Source organism: Malania oleifera, chromosome 13, assembly GCF_029873635.1.
Source record: "Malania oleifera isolate guangnan ecotype guangnan chromosome 13, ASM2987363v1, whole genome shotgun sequence".
Taxonomy (NCBI): domain Eukaryota; kingdom Viridiplantae; phylum Streptophyta; class Magnoliopsida; order Santalales; family Ximeniaceae; genus Malania; species Malania oleifera.
Window position 1 is genome coordinate 26,768,958 of NC_080429.1, and position 7,653 is coordinate 26,776,610.

Below are 7,653 nucleotides of genomic sequence, written 5' to 3' on the forward strand. Positions count from 1 at the left end.
AATTTCTGAGAACTACAAAAAAGGTGGGGTAGTGAAGGAAGGAAAAAGAAAGAAGAATACCATCTTCTGTTCTTCCCTTTTCAAAATCCATAATTGGGATGCTGAAGATGGGGAAATAGAACAAAAAGAGAGCTATTTATGATAGATCTAGTTTGAAATGATTCAGTGTATATTAATGCATGCAGATGGCAGTATATATTTCTCTAATGCAAGGTTCACAATGATTTTTGATGACCATTAGAATGCTATGCATGGTTCACGAAATTGTTCTTATTTCCTTTTTTTTTTTCTCTTTTATTGTGAGTTCATGATCTGCAAAAAGAAGAGAGACTCATAAACAGTCAGGAATCAAGAATACATATTTTTTTCTACTTACATTGACTGTCATATTGCACCATTCATGCCCTAGCTCCTTGTAAACCAAATATAATAATAGTAATAAGGACAAAAGACATTCACCTTTCTTATAGTTTGACAAAAAGCTAGAGACTTCGCCTAAGATTTAAAAAATATCGCAGATTTTTTTTTTTGAAATTTTAGAAATGTCACATACCTCCCCCTGATATTTGCCAAAAAGATACAAACCTTCCCTTAAAAACTTTATCATTTTGTAAAATATGAAAAGAGGTTTGTGTCTTTTTAAAGATCTCAAAGAATGTTGGTGTGTTTTTAGCAAACCTTAAAGGAGGTTTGTGACATTTTTGAAATCTCAAGGAAGATTTATGGCAATTTTGAATTGTCAAGGAAGGTCATTATTTTTTTTTTATCAAATATCAGAGGAGGTCAGTATATTTTGCCATAGTAATAATAATTATAGTAATAATAGTAATTTTCTTGTGTCATCATAAAAAATGGAAAAAAAAAATTGATTTAAAAATATTACATCATAAGTTTTAAAAGAAATTTTAAATTAGAAAAATGCTAGCTGGGTTTTTTAATTTTTTTTAATTATTTATTATTTATTATTATTACTGCAGGAGGTATGTCAAACACTTCAGTAGGAAACTTTCTACCTAAATTCCCTGAAAAAAGTGTCCCAATAGCTCTGGCAGCAGACAAATGTCATTACATTATGATTCTTATGTGTGTGCAATGTGCATCAATATTTTCAATATGGAATCTCACAATTCCAGCATTAATTATTAAATAGGATTGCAACCTCATCTTATGGATCACATATAAAAGATAATGTTTGTTTAACCTGATTTGATGCTTTCAACCAAAAAAAAAAAGGGAAAAAACTTGATTTGTTGAACTTGGCTACTAATTAAATATGGGATTTGATGTTCAACTTTCTTTTTGCAAGTTTTAAACTGTTTTTTGTCAATTGATTGGTGGGAATATAAAAGACAAATAGAACAACTAAAGCTAAATGAGCCAGAGCCAAGATATAGTCAAAAGAGGAACTTGCATATAGGTAATAGTTAAATTTGGATATGTAAATTTAACATTATTAGTAAACTAGCTCCAAAAGGTTCGATCTAAAAATTACAGTGCGCGTAATTTACATCTAGTGTAGGAATGGAAATCATTAAGAGAAGTTAAGAAAAGTGAAATGGGAAATAGAGAAGAAGAAGCATAGAGAGGCCACATGTGAGAGGAAGAAACAAATGTGAGATAGGAAAGAGTCGAAAGGTTAGAGAGGAATTCTTAATAATTCATTAGAGATTTCATAGTTATCTGATTTCGTGCACAAACTTATAATTATAAGTACATGAGAAACTTTAGAGAATAAATGAATGAAATTATAAAATAGCCCCAAAATGTATACAAATTCCTAAAAACTAAAAAAATATAAAATAATCCTAAATAACTAAATTGCCTAGAATATACCAACTATTTCTAAAACCCAATATCTTGAATTCACATCTCCACCTTTGCTTTATATACGAACTACATCACTCCCATCCCATTAAAGGAATTACTCAACATTAAGTTCTAAAATGGCAAGAGTAGAAGATACCAACAAGGTCTAATTGGCCAAAAATAAAGATGTTGGAATTAGTGTATTCCCAAGAGAGGGGGGGGGGGTGAATTGGGTATTTAAAAAATTATCTCCTAGGTTCAACTAAACCAGTAGCAGTAATATCACAACCTAGGATCTTTCTAAAACGAATTACAATATCCACAATATAACACTGAGTGGATGATCAGCACAATTTAAAATAGTCTCAGTATTTCCCAAACATTCCCAATAATAGAAATGTAAACATTCAAGTGAGAAAATTAAAATAATGCAGGGTAAGAGAGAACGACACAAGTTATGATATCGGGGTTCGGCCAATACTTGCCTACGTCCCTGCCTCAACCTCACAAGCAAGAGGATTCCACTAAACTTGCTCACTTGTGAGTAGAGCGGCATCGATTATAACACCTAGGATGGTGTACCTAGTTCTCTTAACCGAGTCTGAACCAGTTTGAGACTTTTCATATGATAAGTCTCCCTCTTCTGACTACACGTCGAGAATACAACCAGTAATATCAAATTTGAGTACAAATACAGCGCTTCTAATACAAGCAGATGATGTGCAACAATTAAAGCACAATAAATACACTCACATATGATCAGAATTTATGCTCAAGTGAGATTGGTCAAACAAAGTATCAACTCACAATAATATGTGCATCTATATGTATATTTGTGAGTGAGTGAGATCTTTGAATCAAAATGGTATGATCACAATATGAATACTCAAAGATACTCTACAACCCTAAACAAATATCTCAATAAGATTTTTCAAATATCAAGCATAATAGATATTAGGGTTTTTGGCTCAAAAAATATTTTCACAAAAACAAGCAAGTGAGCCTTTGAATCTTGCAATGGATGTGTAAGAATCACAAGCTAAGAATATATTTCTCCACCAAAAAATATTTGCCAAAGATAACGTGGGAGAAAATTTGAATAATACTCTCAAAATAGGATGTGAAAATTAAATGCAGTATGAGAGTAAATAAATTTTTGATTTGAAAAACAAATGCCCAAGATGAATAAAACACTCTCTTTGAGAAATGATTTTCAAAAAAATAACAAAGAGAGGATCAATAATTAAGCTTGGAAGATGAAAATAAGATTTAAAAATTTGAGAGAATTTTATCACTTGCTAATTATGTATAATGAGGGGGTATACATAGAGTTGAGTTCAAATCTGACTATTGGGGACCTATTGGGTATTTTGAAATTGTTAAATTAAAGTTTAACCCAAAATAACCTTAATTAACCATAGTAAAAATAAGGCAACCCGAGAGTTTTGGTCGCCTGGACCTCAGGGATGGTCGCCCAAACAGACACACAGAGAAAAGTAACTTTTTAAGTTTGGGTGCCCAAGGAAAGGTTCCGGTGGCTGAGCCAAAGTGATTTTCCCAAACGTTTAAGGTTCGGTTGCCCGGTGGTCAGTTCGGTTTGCTGAACTTCACACTTCGATCGCTCGGGGCTATTTTGAACATAGAGTTCGGGCGCCTAGGGAAGGTCAAAAGTGACCGTTCTTATCTTCGATCGACCGTGGACATTTAGTTCAAGTTGGGTTTTGGTCGCCCGGGCCATGGTCAACTGTAGACCCTTTGCACATTCAGTCACCTGAACCATTTTTAACTCTTTGGGTATCGACTTCATTTTTTAACATTTGGTCACAAGGTTGTGGAAGGAGAGCCTCTAACGCATACTACCTTCATTGTTTGGTACATTACTTCGGTTCTCTTGTAACTACACTAGCATGTCGTCAGAAGACCTAAGAATAAGTGTTTCCTTTTTCTCAAATGTAGGGTTTAGTATAAAAGTACAAATCTACTCCTTAAATTCAACATTTCTCTTCACAATATTGAAAAGTTATTTATATGATACAAGGCTAACCAAGTAACATATGAATGACCAAGTTGGGAAAAACATCATACCTATTGAGAATTCCACTTAAATTTGTTCCACATTAAAAAATAGAGTGGAGGATGAGTGCTTATATACATAGTTGGATCTAATATTCAATAGGCTTAAACTTTTAGATCAAGTTAGTGCTTACCCATGTATATCAAGTCTGCCCATGCAAAGACTCTCTTGATGTTAATAAGTTGTATTATAGTAGTGACATTGTAAAGTCAAAGTGTCAAGCTAATTCTGTTGACATGCTAAAAGTTGAAGGACTTAGTGTGTGACTGAGACCAATAAGGATCATGTAGGTCTGGTAGATATGGATCTTAATAAAGCTAGGAAATAGGAGGTAGGATTTTGGTTTGGAGGCATGTGGAATGTAATTCGAGGCACGTAAGGCATAGGGTAACGTCCATTTGAGCAATAGTTGCAAAATTGGGCTTGCTTCCATAAAGGAGATGATTTTTGTTTCAAGGGGAGAGTTCAAATTGGGTTCAAGCATTCATGCATACACTACCAAAAACAAAAAAAACAAAAGGTTTTTAGTGATGGAACTAAAATCATCACTAATAATGAACCATTAGTGACAAAAATAAAATTCGTCACTAATAGTAAACGTCTTAGTGATGGTTTTTCAAACCGTCACTAATAATGCATTTTTAGTGACGAAAATGAAATCGTCACTAATACTTTCACCACTAAAAGTAGATTTCTCACAAAAACTATTGTGGGAAAATATTAGCAACGATTTTTTGGGTAATAGTGACAAAAATTAGAGGTCCAAATTGAGTGGGGTCAGTCATGACACGTTTGTCACCTTGAGCTAGATGTGCCAGAGCTGATGGTGTTTAAAGACTCCTCCCTAGAAGCTTTTTGCGCACTTAGAAGTAAAGTTAGAATACAAACAAACTTAACAATACTACAAGAAAACTGGTAATAGTGACAATTTTAAACAGTCACTAATAATAAAAAAAATCGTCACTAATACTATTAGTCACGGTTATATTAGTATTAGTGACGGTTACAACTGTGTTAGCATATCTGCGGATACTATTAATTATTAGGTATGTACAATTCAAACCATCACGAATAGTGCAATATTAGTGACGAATGTCTTCTGTCACTAATATCGTAAGACCGTCATTATAAATCATACATATTCTCTGTTCAAATTCGTCACTAAAGTCAAAGTATTAGTTACTTTCATTAAACCGTCACTAATGTTATGCTTTTAGTGACAATTATTAAAACTGTCACTAATAATATACTATTAGTCACGGTTGTAAAACCATTACTAATATCGTGCCTTTAGTGACAAATTTGAATGCAAAAAATGTTGATTATAGTAACGATTTGACTTTTAGTGACAATTTATAAATTGTCACTAAAAGTTTATCATGCTATTATAAGTAACAGTTTTGTAAACTGTCACTAATACTTTGAAATAATTTTTTTTTTGGAAATTCTTGTGAAAACTTGTAATTACGTTCTGGCATACATAAAATTAAACTAGAATTAATAAAACATTCATAAATTATTCAAAATTCAAATATAAATTATTCAAATTTCAAATACATATATACAAATTCAAATTGAATTAAAAAAATAAAAAATAGTTCTATTCAGGTAACAAAGAATACAGGAAAAGGCAAAATTAAAGCTACGCGCATCGGATCTGACTGTAGTGTCTGTCATCATTGTAGTGGTGTGACAGCCGCAAACCCTACAAAATAATAATTATACAAGAAATTAGTATACAATGTACGTTATAGTATGTATTTATATATATATATATATATGTATGTATGTATGTATATACTACAATAAAATATGATTTAATAGAAAAATGATTAGATATTCAGACATAGTGTAAAAAAATGATACAATTGTAAATAACTAAATTTGATTAGTTGAAAGTCACCCCACTCAGTTCGGACCTCGTATGACCGAATTGTAAGCTAAGTTTACGTACTAATTAGTTTTTTTGTATTCTAAATTTGCTTCTAAGTGGGTAAAAGCTCTTAGGGAAGAGTTTTTGGGGACTGTCAGATCTGGTACATCCTGTTCAATGTGACGGACGTGTCAAGATTGACTGAGTTCAATTTGGACCTCATATGTCCAAATTGGACACTTGGGAGGTTAAAATGAACTAAGTTTACTAAATTTTTTTTTTTTCTATCATAACATTGCTTCTAAGTGGGAAGAAAGCTCTTGGGGAGGAGCTTCTGGGGACCATCATATTTGGCACGTCCAGTTCTATGTGACGGACGTGTCAGGACTTACCGAGCTTGGTTTGGACCTCGTATGCTCGAATTGGACACTTGGGTGGTTAAATTCAACTAAGTGTACTAAGTTTACCTCTAAGCGTATAATTTTCAATTTACATGGAGTTTTTAAGGACCGTTAGATCCGGCACGTCCAGTTCGATGTGACGGACGTGTCGGGACTGACCGAGCTCGGTTTGGACCTCATATGCCTGATTTGGACACTTGGGTGGTTAAAATGAACAAAGTTTACTAAGGTTTTTTCTTTTTCTATTACAACTTCACTTCTAAGTGGGGAAAAAGCTCTTGAGGAGGAGTTTTTGGGGTCCGTTAGATCCAGCACGTCTAGCTGAGCTTGGTTTGGACATCGGATGCCCAGATGGACACTTGGGTGGTTAAATTAAAATAAGTATACTAAGTTTGCCTCTAAGCGTGTAGTTTTAAATTAGCATGGAGTTTTTAGAAACCATCAAATCTGACACATCCAACTCGATGTGACATATGTGTCGGGACTGATCGAGCTTGGTTTGGACCTCGTATGCTCAATTTGGACACTTGGGTGGTTAAAATGAACTAAGTTTACTACACTTTTTTCTATTATAACTTCGCTTCTAAGTAATGAAAAAGCTCTCGGGGAGGATTTTTTGGGGACCATTAGATCCGGCATGTCCAGTTCAATGTGATGGACATGTTGGGACCGACTGAGCTCGGTTTGGACCTCGTATGCCCTAATTGGACACTTGGGTGGTTAAATTCAATTAAGTGTACTAAGTTTGCCTCTAAGTGTATAATTTTCAATTGGCATCGAGTTTTTAGAGACTGTCAGAACCGGCACGCCCAATTCGATGTGATGGACATGTTGGGACTAACCGAGCTTAGTTTGGACCTCGTATGCCCGATTCGGACACTTGAGTGGTTAAAATGAACTAAGTTTACTAAGATTTTTTCTTTTATAACTTCGCTTCTAAGTGGAGAAAAAGATCTCGAGGAGTAGTTTTGGGGGATCATCAGATCCGAAACGTCCAGTTCAATGTGATGGATGTATCGGGATCGATCGAACTTGGTTTGGACCTCGTATCCCAGAATTGGGCACTTGGGGTGTTAAATTTAACTAAGTGTACTATGTTTTCCTCTAAGTGTATTATTTTCAATTGGCATGGAGTTTTTGGACATCGTCAAATCCAACACTTCCAATTCAATGTGATAGACATGTTGGAACTGACTGAGCTCAGTTTGGACCTCGTATGCCCGATTTGGACACTTGGGTCGTTAAAATGAACTAAGTTTACTAAGTTTTTCTTCTATTATAACTTTGCTTCTAAGTGGGGAAAAAGCTCTTGGGGAAGATTTTTTGGGAATCGTCAAATCCAGCACGTCCAGTTTGATGTGTCGGATGTGTTGGGATTGACCAAACTCGGTTTGGACCTCGTATGCCCGAATTGGACACTTGGGTGGTTAAATTCATTTAAGTGTACTAAGTTCATCTCTAAGAATATAATTTTCAATTGGCATGGAGTTTTTGGGCAT